The 17,972-nt window shown below is 42.2% G+C and overlaps 1 protein-coding gene across 6 annotated transcripts in view; it reads left to right on the top strand.

The window, feature by feature from the left end:
* Positions 1 to 2,880: 2,880 nt before the first annotated feature.
* Positions 2,881 to 17,972, top strand: part of ATXN1 (ataxin 1) — a 273,999-nt gene continuing 258,907 nt past the window's right edge. For 3 of the 6 annotated variants that reach the window (XM_034762357.1, XM_034762353.1, XM_034762358.1), the window contains exons 1-4: positions 2,881 to 3,182; positions 4,619 to 4,677; positions 8,384 to 8,419; positions 9,752 to 9,881. The gene's annotated coding sequence lies outside the window, so the exon portion shown is untranslated. Of the gene's footprint in view, positions 3,183 to 3,674; positions 3,747 to 4,618; positions 4,678 to 8,383; positions 8,420 to 9,751; positions 9,882 to 17,972 lie in introns of those variants that run through there. The other 3 variants (XM_034762355.1, XM_034762354.1, XM_034762356.1) reach the window with 3 other exon arrangements.

Here is a 17,972-nt window from a genome sequence, read left to right on the forward strand (position 1 = left end):
CAGCACGTGCATGGCGACCACTCGGGGTCTCCCCCTCCCTCCCAGGCTCTCAAACCCGGGAGGGAGGGGGAGCAGCGGCGCGTGAATCAGCTGTTTCGCGTGCCGTGGCCGCTCGGGATCTCCCCCTCCCTCCCTCCCTCCTAGGCTTGAGAGCCTGGGGGGAGGAGGCAGGGCTGGGGATTTGGGGAAGGGGCGGAGTTGAGGCGGGGCCGGGGTGGGGTAAGAAAAAAGCGGGGGGGGCGGGGGCGGCCAAAATTGTTTTTGCTTGGGGCGGCAAAAATCCTAGAGCCGGCCCTTGACTGTGCCCAGATGAAGGGGTTGAAGTGTCACTAGAGGCAGTGCTTAAAGTGAGTGTATGGGATGAGGGATTGCAAGGGGGTTGCAGACCCAGCCAAAAAAATATATATATTGTTTTAATCAAGTCGGGTCACTGAGGGGTGCATTTTAAGTACGGTTCTTGCCAAAGCTGCTGCTCCCAGATTATAATAGACCTCTCCCACCCCACCCCACCCCACTTTTTCAGACCACTTTAAGAACTGACTAGAGCTTTCACTTGATTTTCAGTAATCCACACTCTCTCCCTCCCTCCCTTTGATTCAATCAATGAATCTTGCATTAGCGGGGTGAGGATGATGTTGATGTCTGCTTGGCTGCTGCTGTTGCAGATTCACTACTTTGAGGTGCTGAGTTGCACGTCTGTCCAAATGTCTTGGCCTGTTGCTGTTTCTTTTCCCCAAAGCACTCATAAAACAGAAAATGTCATCAGGTTACATATGATGGAACCTTAACTAAAGTTTAGTCATCGTAATAATAAAGGATCTTTATGCCTTATAGAGCTATGCTATATACAGTATACACTATTCTATTGCCTATTGATCAAAACCACTGACTCTTACAATATATTCTTTTCAGCTATTATAGTATAATTATGCAATCTATTTCTTTTTATAAGGAATTACCTTGCAGATCCGTCCACAGAAACTGACAGTTTAGAGTCGTGATTTTTTTTTCTTTTTGCATGTAGCCACTAAGATTATAGAAACACTTCACCAACACATGGGGTGTGTCTACACTAGAAAACTGCCATATTGTAACTTGCCCTGGTGTGAGGGAACTGGGTACAAGTTGCAGCACTGCAGAGTGTCAACACTAGTCACCCTATTTTGGATGCAAGCAGTGCACTCCCTACAAGCATTGCATGGCCTGTGGATTATTGCACCTATCCCACAATGCCCAGCACAGCTCCCTGGAGCATGTGCATAATGTCAATTTTGGGATTGCCCCATTGCCCACTTCGAATGGTTTTGTTCTGCATCAGAAGCTGCCTTGTGCATGTTGTAACTCTGGTATTGAAACCCACTGGTAAGTGTGTTACTAGTCTCCATCTGTGCTGATCCAGAGATGAAATGAGTTGTTATCCAAGGCTGTTTAAAGCAGTCTACCACCCTAAGCAACATGTCAACGTGCCATCTTCCACATCACTCAAATTTGTCCCAGCCACCCCTCCATCATGATGGAGGAGCAGCCGGGCCAAATCTGAGCAAGTGGCATTGCAACCTGGCACACATGGTCACAGCGCCACTCAGGCGGCAACCAGGTCAAATCTGCCACCAAGGGCAGGTGCCTAGCTTGCCTGTATCTAGAGAGGCCTCTGGTTTTTATACCCCCAGCTACAGAGCTTTATCTCAAGCTATATCAGCTCATGCCTTTGGTTCAATCGCCAGTGTGTTAGCTAAGAGAGAGGCGCTCACACTATGCCCTCATATGTGCTGATGCCCAAGCAGAGTCAGTAGCTCCTTTAGGACCCCACTGCCTTGCCTGTGGGCTTAGTGTATATTACAACGAACACACACAGGCCCTGGTGCTCTAGGAGGTATGGAACTTCATTTTATTCAAGTCTTCAATAACATTTTTAGTTTTAATTTTGCTATTCTGTTCCTTTCTTATTAACTGAAGTTTCTTTCTCTTGTGTTTTCCTCTAGGAATCCAGCCTAGGGGTCAACAGAGAAGATATCCTTTTGGCTCTTGCATCTAAGTGTATTACTCCCCCCCCCAACCTATGGTAATGGGGCCCTTGAGGCCTGTGTCATTTCTTCAGGAGGATAGAACAGGGCAACAAGCAGAGGCCGGAGCATCATGGAGAGGTAAATTGCTCTACTTGGGGGAATAGTTGGGAGAGGTTCAGCCTCAGATTAAGTGTAATTGTCACAGTGTGTATTAGGGAGTCTAGAAAGGTGGTTAGCACCCAAAGGTATCTGTTTATACAAGGTCCAAATCTATTTGCCTTCTTGCTCTTTAATAAGGGATCAGAGTAAAGGTCATTTGGGACTTGATTTAGGTGGTAGGCACCTTTTGCCAAGCGACTCCAATAGGAGTTGACGATTTGTCCCTGGAAGAATAATACTAATTAGGAAAACGATCCCCTCAAGTCCTCATGGTGAAAGACTGAGTGGCTGATCTTCAGGAGTCCCCTAAATTAGCACTCCATTTCCAAAGGACAGTAGGCATCCCCGGCGGGCTCTCTTCTATTAAACAAGTGAATCTCTTGGTCACTTTCATTACTGTTTGCAGAGCGCTTAGAGATCCCCAAGATGCGAGTCTTCAGAGAAGCACAGCGGATGATCAGTATTATTTTAATTGTGCTTTTGAGGGCAAACGTTGCCTTTTGAAGTGGGGGAAGAAACACCAACAAACCCCTCCACAACTCTCTCCCCCCCCCCACTTCTTCCCGTAACTGGGCAGAAGCCGTGTAAAGGGTTAAGACTGGCTTGGCCCGGCTCTGTGGTGCGTATGCAATAATCTGTGTGGCTCTCTTGGCCGCCTGCCAAAGTGTTGCCGTGCCGCCTCCTCCTCCTCTCCTCCCTTCCCCCGTCCCTTTTGCATGAAGTAGGATCCTTGAGCTGTTGCAGAGGCAGCCAACTGCTCCATATTTGGCTTCTATTACACATTTACATACTGGAGAGAGAGGAGCGGGGGAGAGAGAGCGCTGTACCGCAGACATCATTTCTACTACAGTGGTGGAGACATCCAGGACCTGTGTCACTGCAGGGGGAAGGAGAGAGAGAGAGAGAGAGAGAAAAAGGCAACCAACATAACCCCCCCGCCCCCAAGCCCTGTGATCAGCTAGCAAGACAGTGTGTGTGAGTCTCTCTCTCTGCCCCCACCTCCCTTGACACTTGGCAGTAAGTGGCTTTTTATTCCTTCTCTGCTTTTTGCTTCCCCGGCTTCTTTCCTCCTTTCGATTGAAAACCTCCAGCGCTTTCCAGCTGGAGAAACACTGGGGGGACTGGACGAGCCACCCCACACTGGGGCTTCAGCCTTCCTGCAGCCCAGCCCGGGAGCCCAGTCCCTCCCCCGCCCCCCCCAGCCTTGGAAAGGCTGGAGGCCAGAAAATGGCTTTGGGATCCTGGGGGGCGGTGGAGGGACATTGGGGGGTGGCTGGAATTCGTTGCACTCTGTGCATGCAAGAAATGTCTTCCGGGGAGGAGAAGGAGGCAGGAGAAAGGAGGGGGTACAGGCAAGGAGACAGCCGTAGCCCCTGTGTCTGGGTGGCTTTCAGTCACCCCCCCCCAACTGGGAGGAGAGAGGACGCGCGCGCGTGTGTGTGTGTGTGTGTGTGCTGGGGAGGGGTGGCGTTTTCACGCTCGCTCTGCTGCTGCCGCTGCCGGGCTCTGGCTGTGGCTGCCCCTGGTGCATTAGCTGGCGCGGAGGCAAGTGAGAGCGGCTGGAGTTTTGCACGACACCGGGTTTGTGCGGGCTGCGGCGGGGGAGGCTTTGCCGCCGGCTGGGCCGGCCCGTGCTGGGCTTGTGTAGTACGGGCTGGGTCAGGGTGGCTGCCGGAGGGGTGAATGAAGCGAGGAGGAGGGGGAAGAGGCGGCGCTGGGACGGGGAATGCGCTCAGCAGCGGACCCACTACGCTGCACTCACGGCCCAGGCCGGCTGGAGACACCAGCTGGCACTTCCAGCAGTGAGTGAGGAGGGCTAGTGCCGGGGGTCAGGGGAGGCCTGGGTGTCCCGTTTTCCCCCTTGACACTGTCTGCAGAGCCTCTCCTGCTTTCACCCTCCTCCAGTCCCTGCCAGGGAGAGAGATCTGAGGCTGGCTAAAAGCAAAGAGACCATTTAGCTTCTCCAGGGGGGATTAGCAACAGCCTCTGGTGCTAAAGAATTGATGTGATTATCCTTGGATATAGCAATATTTTGCTCTCTCCATTTCTGATTGTGACCGTGGCTGCTGCCTTCTCTTTAATTTATGTTGCAGGTATGCATTCCTCTCTTGACTCTGACCTCCCCTTGTTTGGGTTGGTTTTTAAATAAAACACAGTAACAGAATAATCATTTATTTAGTACATACAAACCAATCAAGGAATATAATAATTTCTAAGACTATTAGAGATTAACCTAAAATTTGTTAGAAAACATTGGCTCCTTCAGTAATAGTGATGATGATGATAATAAAAAGACGGGATTGGGAACTGTTTCCATGCCTTTGAAGATGGGGGAAATTACTGAAGAGTAATAATAGAAAGAAAACAAGTCCGAAGCTGGTTATATAATGTACTATGTGGATAAGAAGAACGACAAGCTATTTTTATTTTGTTTACTGTATGCTGTGCAATAGGGACTCCAAACTGCGTCTCCCCCTGTGATCCTGGACTCCGGATACAATTAGCAAAAATTGTAAGCATTCCTTATTATGTCCCAGAAATAAACATAATGATGTAAACAGTTGTTCCTTACAAATGTTCTTTATGTACAAATAAGGAATTGTGAATGTGGATGACCTTAGTTTTTGAAACATTTTATGTTTCATATTATAAAGAAATGCATATTTCATAATGCACGTTATATTTAATATTTAATTATCATTGTTATATATGTTATGCAGTATTGGTTACTTACATGTCAGATGTGTTCAGGCATAGCCAGTTACTTTGCTGACATGTTAGGGAAGTCAAGGTCTTTTCATTTTAGCTTCTGATGTAACCTTCAGTTAAGGGAAAATTCAGATTTCATGTTAATGTAGCTCTGTTTGTTTGGGTGGTGAAGACAGTTCAGTTTTATAGCTCTGTGGAGCAAGGGTTATGAATGAGGGAGAGATAATTGAGAGTGACAGAAAAAAATATCCCACTGTAGTTATTTTTGAGATGCTGCAAGGTACCTTTTAATAGTAAGTTATGATTTTATTGTATTGCCCTCCAATTTGTTCATGAAAATGGCCCAATATTTTTCAGGCAGCAATTCTTTTAAATGGATGGCTTTAATCTCATCATCGTTTATAGAAGGCAAAGGTTCATAGGTTCTCTTCAACTCTGTCTGTCTCTCTCTCGTCATGTAGATACATGTCAGTGCTATAGGTTTTCAGTGCACTTACTCTAGCCCTGATCAGTCATGTAATTAGATCAGGCTGCCATGGTAACAGACAGTATTCATCGTCCATTCAGGTGTGTTTGTCTTGTGACTGGGCTACCTCAAGTGGCGTATGTACAATATTTATGTTGGACAGACTGTACAGCTCACTTCTATGTCTTCTTGGAGAATATTTAAGCATATTATGACATTTCCTAACCACTGAACTTTTATGAAAGATACTTCTGAGCTGTTACAGCACTGGACTGTCAGATTTTACCTGTGTGCAGAGTATGCAAATATATTTAGTTAGCTAATGAAATTGTTCTACAAGTTCCACCCGTGTTTATTGTTAATGAATCAACAAATGTTTTGTTAATTTTTAAAAGTCTTTCCCAAGCGTATCTGAAAGCTTCTTTTGCAATCTGGTGCTTTTGATTTGTTGGGTGTTTAACCATTTGAAGGCTGAAATCATATGTATGAAGTTGTGAAAATGTCACCATTAAAAGGGTTAATATGGTAGGCCCCAAACCTGCCATAATCTATACATGTTGCTTAACTTTACATGCTCTGACTAATATAATTTAAGTCTCTGATAATTCACATTATAATTATTACTTAACTGATAGTGTATTAAGTTAAGCATGTCCATAATTCTTAGTAGGCTCAGGGCCTTGGATGTGTTTTATTTGATATTTGAATTTGCATTTTCACCTTGCAAAAACGTAGGGTGTATATATACTGTTATAAAACCAACTAAAAACCCAAGGCTATTTTATCTGTGACAGACTCAATACTGGTTAGTTTGTTTCTGATAATAGTAAGCTCTTTCACATTTGTTTTCATACTACTTTAAAAGATATTTTTTCATCATAGCATACAGTTGAAGGCCTTTTGCTTCAATGTTTGTAATGCATTTTTCTCCAATGTAAAAAGTGCACTTTAAGAATATAAAGAGCTTCAGGTTGTTTACTGCGATTTAAAAATATATTTAACTGAGGAATATTTTTGTCTCTAATGTCCATGTTTGAATACTATACTATTACATTAGTCTTTTAAGAAATAATATATGTATTTTTTAAATGGGTCAAATGTGGCTCTCTATTGTAGTCTTGTAAATCTGGAGTAATTCCAGTGGGCCACATTCAAAGTAATGGAGCTCAGCATCTGTCTTGTGTGTAACCATGAAGTCTTTATTACACCTTTCTTAGGCAAAAACTGCTATTGACTGGAGTGGGAGTTTTGTCTGAGTAAGGACTTCAGAACTGTGCTGGAGGAGCTGAATTCACCGCTTGCATAAGTGGCTAACATCTCCCTTCACGTTTCTCCCAGTTACACCAATGGTGAACTTAGACCTGTGGCTTTAATGGCTTGATTCTGAGTAGTGACACGTACCCACAATTCCCAATGGTTCAGTACTCCACACCACTCAGGATCAGGCCCTTAACTGCTGGAGCCTAATAGTATCCAAAAAATATAATAATAAAACAGGCATTTTAATAGCTCTCATGTTGAAGTACGAGGCTGGAGAAGGTAACAAGAGGAGTAATGCCTGTCTATGGGTCAAATCTTGCACTGCCTGCCAGCTCACAATCCCAGCTGCAGTGTAACTGAGCCTGCAGGTTTCTGTCTGTCTGCCAAGCAGAGGAATTTCTTCTCATGGGGAAGTTCATGAACAGTTTCTCACTCTAAGTGCAACTCTTTAGTGCAGTGGCTGATTTGGGCTTTTCTTTTTGGTTTTCTTTTTCTTTTGTGTGTGTAAAATAAGGGTGTTGTATCATCATCTTTGTACAACATTCATCAGTCATTTTGGTTTTGGGCTAGGTATGGAGGGGATTAGGAAAATGGGACTGGAGAAAGTCAAATAACCATACCAACTGACTCCTGCCGTTTGTACGATCCTTTGTACGGCATCATGCTTCGTATACAAATTGCAATGCTGTGAGCCACATTATAAGCAGAGTAAATATTTTTAAAAATGCGTTATATTAACTTGTGAAAAACAAATTTGCCCCTGGATTTCATTATAAAAAAGCTTGACAAAAATGGTCTGATTTTAAAGGATCTTTTAAAACAAGCCTGAATTTCCTTTGCCTCCAAGAAAAAAAAATCTTTTTGTAATCTATCCGATAGCCTTGTTTCATCTTAATTTTTTTTTAAATAGACCGTTAAATGCAGCCAATTGAAAAGCATCTAATTACTTGAAATATGAAAATAGTTTATATTAGTAATATATCTAGAGAATCAAAACTCAGGACCTGATCCTCCTCCCACTGAAATTCAATGGCAAAAATGCTCATTAACTTCAAAGGGAGCAGGAGTAACCCACTATTTTTGTATTGCTATTCATATAGTACAATGCTTTTGCTGTGGTCTGCGAATAGGTGCAGTAACAAGGTGTATTTTGGTTTAAAAAATGTATATAAAAATTGCATATGTGGTTTGAAATGTACCTTGGTTTCAACTGTAGTTCAGAATATGAGACAGCCCACTATGAGGCTGTTAGCTGATCAGACAGGTTTTTGAGTGATGAACTATTGTGGAAGATTGTTCAGGTAGAGTTCATGCAACTTAATCAGTTCAGAGAACAGCTTTAGCTGGAGTCCTCTGCTGAGACTGCTATAACCAGGTCTACTTTAACAAATCAAAATGTAATGAGCATGACAAACAGAAGTACAGCAGGCTTGGTATAGGAAAGTATGTCAGACCCAAGAAATGGTGTGCTCTATGCCATTGAATTTTGTATCTAAGAAATTTAATACACTAAGCTTTTAAAACTGAAAATATTGACTTGGTCATTTAATTTTACCTTATGCAGAACTTTGAGTGAGACAAATTAGTATATTTATCTTTGGACAGGGAGAACAAACACACACAAAGTGTTTTTGGGCTCTGGCATGTAACAGATATTCAAAAGTCATACATTTTAAAAAATGTGGGGGAAAAAGTTTAAAGTGATAAGATTTTGATTTAGCTGATATTTATTTTGTTTAAGTTTTTTAATTATTATTATTTTTTAATTTTAACAACTCTGCAGACAAAGGTGTATTTGGAAGTTACAGAAACTAGACAAGTAAGTCTGGTTTCTTCTTGAGCTTAGTGTATTTGTTATTCAGCTATTACTTTACTATATTTTCTCCTACAACTATATTGTGTGACAGTTTTGTATTCTACTATGAATAGCTATGTGCATGAATGTGTTATTGGCCCCAATCCAGAAAAACACTTTAGCACGTGCTTAAATCCTGCAAGTGCTTTGCTGAATAAGGATGGATTTAAGTACTGGCATAAAGTTAAACGTGTGTGCAAGTCCTTGGATGAACAGGGGCCATAAGTATGCTCTCAAACTCGAACACAAAACTGCCTCACGACAGAGGAATAGTAGTCCTGCTAAAGAGTGACAAAAAATATTTGGTGAGGTTCCAAGTGAAAAAGCAAAACATATTTTGTTTGCTATGTGATGTCAGCAGAATTGTGATGCTGGCTCCCTGTAATTTTTAATACTTTTCTAATTCTATATTTTTAATTATTGCTGACATAGTGTACTTTCTGTTTATATTATCTGGGAATTTCCAGTAAAATATATTAATTCCAGCATGCCAGGATTAAGACGATAGAATTGAGGAAATGCCACAAAAATCTAATACTTTTTTATCTAGATCCCCTTAATATGGTCTGCTTTTTGGATGATGCCTCTCAAAGAAATTGTGTTCTGCTGCTAGTGAAGACTGTCATCACAATTGACTTATGTTTTCTAAAGTCACCAATATCACATTTTGGAAAGCACATAGAGACAGAGTAAATGGGCTGTGCTCTCTGCCACATGTCAGTTCCTCAGAACCATACATTCCTTAGCCCCAGCCTGTAGTAGACAGTGCCCATCTGTGTCATAGCTGCTGGCAGGAAGAGTGGCCAAGGGGGCCCATGTACGAACACACACAAGAATGGGTACACATCCTTAGTAATTTCAGCTACACTGTGCATGAATGACTTGTCTTTTTGGATACCCATGAAATGTAGATTTTTTTTGTGTGTTTCATGAAGATGTACTAGTGAGCCAGTGAAGATCATAAATGTCCCTGATAGGCTCAAGCTGGTGTAAGACGTAAACAGCACACTTACCAACGTGCTTTTTGAGTCCAGGCTTGTTGTTCTGAGTCCTGGTTTTCACTCTAGTTGTGTCACTTGTTGAAAGTGAATTGCCATCCTTCTGTAACTCAAACTCAGACACAACTCTGTAATCTTTTGATGTTATTGGCCCTCAGTATTATGAATGATTCTGCTCCGGATAGAACCCTTCCCAATCTTCACAGGAATATTTTGGCACTTGTATGGCCACTGCTAAGTTGGTTGGTTTTTAACTGATTTTTTTTTTCATTTTGGTTTTCATCTCCTCAACTTCTAGATCAACAGTCACATTGCCGGTGAAGCCAGACGAGGAAGCAGTTTAAGCTGTGAATTTCTTCTTCATCCCACATAGAACAGTGACGACCATCATTTTTGTCTTCACCATAGAGAGATGCTTTGTGAACAAGGTGAGGATTTAATGCTTTTTATTTCTCTCATGAGGGTACACTGCCCTTTCTTTTGGTAAACCTGGACACCTTAAAATGTTTTTATAATTCATTTGACATGAAATTCTTCTACCTCAACATGAGCAGGAATGGGGGTGCTTTATAAATAAATAACAACTATTATGTTATTACCCAAGTTGGCAAATCATATTACTTGTGTCTCAAATCTCTGCCTTGGAGGATGCTACTTTGCAGATCAGTGGTTCTTATCTCACCTTAGGTCAAAATGTATTTGGTTACTAAAAGATTATGAGATGTATAAAAAGCTTTCATGCTTTGAGCTTTGTCATAAACTGCCATGCATAAAATAATAGAAATCCATCTTGTACTTTTATTGGCAATTTTTGTTTTGTTGTTGTGGGTTGTGTTGCTAGCAGATTATTTGCCTTTTTCAACTTCCTGATTTCCTCCTGTGTAGAAAGCCTTGTTTGGCATGCGGATTCTCCCTTAAAACCAGGGCCGGATTTAGGGGCAGGCGACTGTCTGGGGTGCAGGGCTTGGGGGCGCTAGGCTTGGGGTGGTGTAAAGTATTCAAAAGTTTGACAAATGGTGGGGGGAAGGAGTGTGGCGTGCCGAAGACACTCCTTGCCTGGGGGCATTTGGTCTAGGGCTGGCCCTGCTTAAAACCATGGATAATCAGTCACTAGTGACATACCCAAGTCTTTCTTTTACTCTGGCTTAAGCAGTGTTGTCAGCTCTCACGATTTTATTGCAAGTCTTGTGATCCTTGGTGATTTGCTTATATCCCCAGGTTCTGCGGTGATGTGATTACAGGACAATCTCAGCTTTTTTTTTCTTTTCTTTCCTCCCCCCATCCCCCTTTAAAAGTAAGTTTGTATCTCATACGTTTGTGGAGAAGAGCTTGACCCTTAAAGGCTCAACACATTTTCAATCAGACTGCAAATAAAAAGAACCCAAATGTTCTTATTTATTTGAGTCTCATGGTTTTTAAGCCTATCTCATGGCCCTGACTCATGATTTTTAAGTACTTGGGATTGGTTATCCTGCTAATGGTAATAAAAATATAAAGGTTGCAGGAAGAAAATAGGCTGTTCTTTTAAATAATATGGCAAATTAAGCTGGGGAATTAGATTCAGAAACTGAAAGTACTTTTTTTGTTTTTATTAAAGCCAGAAAACTGAGTTACTATAGTATTCTGTTGATGAAAAGCTGATCAGAAAGTCTGTGTAGTGGAATAACTTTTTAATGTATACAGTATGTCATAGTGAAGTGTGCAGTACATAAATTTACATTTTATTGTGACTGCAGGATGGGGTATTGTTCTTTAAAGGGAAGTAGTCTAAGCATGTAGTTGCATGTAAAGACATGTCTCTTATGGTCTACAGTAATCATCTAGAATGGAAGGGGGCATGTTGTAACCACTATATCTCTGAAGGACTATTCTTTTTGAGAATTAAATTGCCAGATAAAGCACCCTAACACATTTTCACCCTTCAGTTTCAGAAAATTTTCTTGATAGCAGATGTTGACTTGGAGATCAGGTGGAACAAATCTTTTTGTCAAGGCATTAACATTTCCACAGAGCTCTTCATTTGTCCAGAATTAGCTCAGGTTTTGTAAAACTGTTTTTGTTTACAGAAATTATTACACAGAAAAGGCTCCTAACTAATAGCTAGAAGAAGTAATACTTTATAGCATATTAATCAAATTTAAGTATCTTCTGAATACTCACATTGTTATTACCCATAATGTATTGCTAAGTCACCTTGAATATTCTAGCAGCTGATATTTCCTGTGATTGCATTAAAAACAATATCATAAATATTAAGTAAACATTTTGCATAAAAATAACCTTATGTCCAGTACAATTGATTCTTAGCCATTGGTATAATGCAAATATAATACTGCTTTCTTTGTACACAGAATGCTTAAAGTTGTCTTAATGGACCTTAGACCAAATATGTTTTTGTTGTTAAAATACAGTGGGCTTGTTTCTTCAGTCACATCAATTTTACATTGGTTTAACTCCACTGTCTTCAGCGCTTACTCCTGATTTACTCCAGAGTGAGATCAAAATCAAGCCCAGTGTGTATCAGAGTAAATAATGTAAAAGTTATCTAGATGGATGCTGGCTGGTTACAGACATTATCCTTGTCATTTGATTTAACAGGGATCCCCAGAGTTGCAACTGATGGAATGTGACCCATGGAGTTCTGTTACGGTGACAAGATGCCCCGATTTTTGGGTCTCTTTCTTATATAGGCTCCTATTACCCCCTACCCCATCCCAATTTCTCACATTTGCTGTCTGGTTACCCTAAGTTCTGTAGTGTGGCCAGTGGCCACAAACAAGTTGCACAGGTCAAAGATGGAACATTGTATGCTGAGACCATAGCCATTTCCTTTTAAACAGTTGTGTTAAGAGAATTTTGTTTGAAATACTGGACATTTTAACAGCTAGATTTCCTTTTAATCTTTTCCACTGTTCAATTCATGTGATATCTATTAATCATATTGTGACATCTAGTTGACTCTGTAGCAACTGTCCCACTTGTAGCAATCCATTTACTGAACTTTGTGAAGTTTCATTAACTACAGGTATACATTGCTTAACATGGTATCCCTTTTACGTAAGATGTGTTCAGCTGGTTTTAAATGTGGTGTGTTTCTAATATATGCTGAATACTCATTTACAGCTTGTTTATAGATAGAGGTTTTATATATATATATATATATATATATATATACACACACATCATTTTTAGTAAAAGGAGAATGTGATTTGTCTGTATGGGGAAGTTATTAATGCCCCCTGCTGGCCGTTTCAGAGTGCAGAGTTGGTGTTTCTTCTACTGGCTGGTTCTGCTTTTTCTTTTTACATGTGAAGGCCATAGTGGTGGGAGGACTAACAGATGGTGGTGGAGATTTTGACTGAGCTAAGAGTACCAGGAAAATGAAGATGGATTTGAACTAGGTATAATTGGATAGTAATTAGAAATCACATTTAATTTTTTAATTGCTTGTTTTGTATTTAAGTGTGGGAGTAAATTTAATGTACATGAAAATGAAGAACTAACAGTGCAGACTGGCATCACACAAGGAAGTGCTTTCCAGTCTTCTGCACACAACTCTATACCTCTGCTCTATCATTCCTAGGTCTTTCTTGAACAAAGACTGCCAGTCTCATGCCAAATTGTATGAAGGTATTCTGATGTAGATAAATTGAGTTGAGTTTTGTGATGTGCTTAAGATGGGAAAGCTAAAGTTGTGTTCTCTTGTCACATAAGCCAGAATTTGAGCCATGGTTCAGGGTTCCTGCTTCTACTTTAAAAAGATGTTTTTCAATGTCACTTTTTTAATGGAATATGAGAGAGAAGTTTTGACCATGACTTTAAGAATTGAAAGTGCTCTTTTGAAAAATAAAGATCAGTGTAACATAAATAGCTATGTATACACCAGGTTTAAAAGGACATTGTCAACGTACATGTAGCCCCAAATATAAATTTTAAAAGATTTAATAAAACTGACAATGAATAGAAATGCTTCTTTATTTTGAAATTCCACAGAAACATTTCCTTGCACTGGTTGGCTTATCAACATTGCAACATTAAGAACCCGAGAGTGAAACTGTCTTCACTGATTTTATTTTTCTAATCTGAACGATAAGAAAAAAGTAATCAAACAGCATAAATAACAAAGAAACTGCAATTTAAAAAATTCTTTCACTTTTAACAATATAAGGTTTAGTAGTAACATAAGTAAATAAATGTGTTTGTATACAAAGCAAGGAGCTGATTCTCCACGGTCTTATATCTTGTATGTGTATTTACACTTGTGCAAAGTGAGTATGAAAACACTACCATTCTGATCTGATAGTGTTTTTTACCCATTTTGCACTGATGTGAATGACTACACAAGATACAAGGAGTGGAGAAACATCTGGCCCATCATTTTTAACTTACTTTAAAGAAACACTTTTATCATCTCAGAGGCGTTAGGCAGAATAAGTTTTAATGTGACATTGAACCTTTTTTTTTTATTTTTAGGACCAAAATGCCAGAAATGGTCTATGATTTTGCACATCCGCACCACCCGTGTGCACACACTCATCTTTTTGTGTGTGCAGGTTGTATAATTGCATGTTATTGGATTTGCACATGCATGCACCTGGAGGGTGTATGTCTTCATGGCAGAGTTAGCCTGGGTGATGGCATCTGGGTATGAGCATACAGGTTAGCCTATTCCGGTGTGAGCAGCCATACCTGGGTTACTGTGTCCTCACTGATGGTGCAGAAATCCATGTGTGTCGCTAGATCCCCTGGGAACTTATTCGGTGGTTGATTGTGCTGCGGTAAGCTAAGCTGCTCTAAGATTGTTTCCCAGTGAATTGTGGGAGAACTTGTCTGTCCTTCTGGGCACACAGGGAAATCATGGGAAGGACTATCAGCACTTTAATGGTTGAGTCTGCATCCTCACTGCAAAGTGGGTGGGTTACCAGCCTGAGTGAGAGCAGAACCTGGGCTCTAACCCATACTCCCAGGTGGCTCAGGAGAGAAGTTTTTGTGTGTGGATGGATGGGGTGTTAGGCCACCAGCTGGGTAAAACCCCAGGCTAATTCAGTAGTGAAGTTACTCTAAGACTGTGTTTCCCAAATAGTAGGTTCTGACCCACTAGCGGGTCATGGGAAAGGCGTAGGTGGGTGGAGTGTGCCTGGCAATGGCAAGCTGCCCTGTCCTCCCTCTTCATAGCTGTAGTGTAGAGGCTGTGTTATTTAGGGTGTGGTGGGTCTGACCAGTCACCTGTTTTGGGGTCAGGAACAATTTTTTCCCATTGGACCAAATTGGCAGCGTTTTTTTTTTTTTTGCCATTGTCGGAGCATCATGGAAGCACAATTGGGTTGTAAGTGATAGGACTTGAAAGTTTAATACTGGGAAAGGTAACACTGTCTAGCTCAGTGGTTTTCAAACTGCGGGTCGCGACCCAGTACTGGGTCATGGAATGGAAGGCACTGGGTCGTGGTGGCTCTGGTCAGCACCACCGACTGGGCCGTTAAAAGTCTCATCAGCGGCGCTGCCCAACTAAGGCAGGCTAGTTCCTACCTGTTCTGACACCACGTTGTACCCCAGGAGCAGCCAGCAGCAGGTCTAGCTCATAGGCGGGGGGGGCGCACAGGGCTCTGTGTGCTGCCCGAGCACCGGCTCTGCACACCCATTGGCTGGTTCCTGGCCAGTGGGAGCTGGGGGCGGGCAATGTCTGCGGGTGAGAGCCGCGCAGAGCCACTTGTATGCCTCCACCTAGGAGCTGCACTTGCTGCTGGCCGCTTCCAGGGCTCAGCACAGTCGCGGTGCCAGGACAGCCAGGAAACTTGCCTTAGCACTCCCGCTGACTGGGAGCCACCCGAGGTACGCCCACGCCCCAATGCCCTGCCCCAGCCCTGAGCCCCCCCAAACCCAGAGCCCTTTCTTGCACCCCAAACCCCTCATCCCCGGCCCCACCCCAGAGCCTGCACCCCCAGCCCAGAGCCCTGATCCCCTCCTGCACCCCAACCCCATGCCCCAGCCCAGAGCTCCCTCCCACACCCTAAACCCCTCATTCCTGGCCCCTCCCCGCAGCCCTCACCCCTACAGCCCAACCCTCTGACCCAGCCCAAGCCCCTCCCACACCCCAAACCCTCATCCCCAGCTCCGTTGGGTCGCGGGCATCAACAATTTTCTTCAATTGGGTTGCCAGAAAAAAAGTTTGAAAACCCGTTGGTCTAGCTTGTTGCATCTGGTGGCTGGTGTCCAGTGCAAATAAGTAAAGTCCCATGGAACTCTTCCTGTTTTTTATAATTTTTTGGGGAATTGCATGTTCTTTTGTTTTATCCATTTTATCCACTTGCAGGGGGTGGGGTTAAGTCCTGCCCCCAGCGCTGTGTGGGAATTTGGGGGCAGGGGAGGGATCAGGTCCTGGCCCTGGGTGGTAGGGGTGAGATTACAGAGTGAGCTTGCCTCGCAGTGGTGACTACTGAGTGAAACCTGAGCAGCTCTGTGATTCCCATGTGCTTTGCAACACCTGGAGCGGGGAACTAGGCCCAGCCCCGCACGGACAGGAACTGCTGCTGCTGCGTGATTTTGTTGTTGTTTTATTTCATATTATTTTGCATTTGTGAAAAATTTGGGGCTGTTTGGCTAAGGTTAAAAAGGATCAGTGAGCCATCTGAGGTAAATGGGTCCTGGGATTTCACTGGGGGATCATGTGTTCATAGGAGAAGAGGAGACCTGAAATCCTCTCAGACTGAGCTTCCTCCTTGGTACCACTGCCACCTGGTTTTAAAGAGGACTACATCAAAACCTATTAATGAACTGCTAATATGTGTCAGCAGGGTGCACAGGGCCAGTTAATGGGTGGCAGGCTGGCGTGGGATAGAGTCAGACCCCAGCTTGTTGTGAACGAAATGTTTGTGTAGACAAGCCTGTAGTGTGTAACACCGTGTTTTGGAATGCAGTGGTGAATGTCATAATGATAACACATTTTTGTTTGCTAGATACCCATGCGCTAGGGCCTTTGTTTTTGTGTGTGTGTATTTAAATATTCTTGTGAATGTAAACACTTGAGAGTCAACTCTTAGGAAGAAACATGGTTACAAAAAACTACACATATAATTCCTGTTGGCCATGCTCAGTTTGTTTCTACCAATGAATATTTTCCCAGTGGTGCTGTTCATTGTCAGTGTCACATCCTAGCAGCCCAGTAGGGAGTGCTTTTTCAAATTAATGTAATAGAAAAAGGGTTTCTCCTCTTCCCTAGTGCCTGAGCACTTCACCTCTCTGGTACTGTACTGTATGCATAGCCTTCCCCAGATAACAGCAGGCGGATCCAGCACAGTTAGAAATTTCATTGTATGCATGAGCAACCCTCCCCTCTCTACATTAGAACAGATCTTAGTGGATTATTGCACTAAACAGAATTTCATGTTTATTTTCAATGTGGTTAAAAAACCCCATAGCTCTATCACATGGAATGCATTTTTATTTACAGCTTAGTAGACCCTACCTCTGACATATGACTAGCAGGAAAGCCCCTCCCTTTGATAGTTGTATGTCATCTGCTTCAGAGAATTAATTACTTGGCAATTCCCATTTGATAATTCCCTCTTTATTTTCTGATGAGTTACTTAACAGTGATGGGCTTGTTGAGCAGAATACCGTGTTTAATCCGTGCTTCAGAAAAGACGGAGTGTGACTAGGGTTATCTTTGTTTTCTAAATGCAGCTTTGCCATAGGAACACTGAAACCACGATAAAACACGTTAACAGTTCACAGTTAATGGTAGGCTTAGTAGTGAGTATTTTCCAAAAATAAAGCAGGGATTTTATTTTACTATTGCATTTGTATTTTAGCCATGTGGTCTGAATGAAACAGAATCCTAGAAAGATGTTAAAAATAAGTTCTCATGAAAACATGTCTTTTTTGCATCACAATCCAGTCCCTGCAAAGCTCCTTCACCCAAATAATTTTTTACAAAATCTTATTCTTAAAAAAACAAGAAATAGACAATGTCAAAGATGGGTAATATTTATTTTACATTTCAGTGTGTTCTATTTAGTTATTACAACATTGTTCAAAATAGGTGATACTTAAGGAAAAATATCACTTTGTTTTCTCCATTTTTACCTGTCTCGTTATTCTTCCTCCATCCCCTTTTACATTCCATTGGTGTGGTGGCCACAGCAACACGCATTTCTGTCTGAGGAATGCTTTATAACTGTCCAGCACCCTCATTTCTAACTACAATATTGCACTCTTCCCTGTGGGTACATGAGTCCAGCAGTGCTTAGATACAGCACTGTGCGTGGGGATATATACTGACCTTAGTCTGCATGTGAAGTTCCTGGTAAGGTCAAAGTGAGTTTCACAAACCCATACATATCTTTCTATGAAATTCCTCCATCTAGGGCTTGATCCTGTGCTGTTAAATTCAAAGGGAGTGTTAACACTGACTTCAGTGGGGGCTGGATTGGGGCTGTTCATTAACTTTAATGAATGCCATTGCCCCATGCTTGTTGATACCACGAGATTTTTTTTTTTTGCTGATCTGACCAGAGAAGCTG

The sequence above is a fragment of the Trachemys scripta genome, chromosome 2 (assembly GCF_013100865.1).
Source record: "Trachemys scripta elegans isolate TJP31775 chromosome 2, CAS_Tse_1.0, whole genome shotgun sequence".
Taxonomy (NCBI): Eukaryota; Metazoa; Chordata; order Testudines; family Emydidae; genus Trachemys; species Trachemys scripta.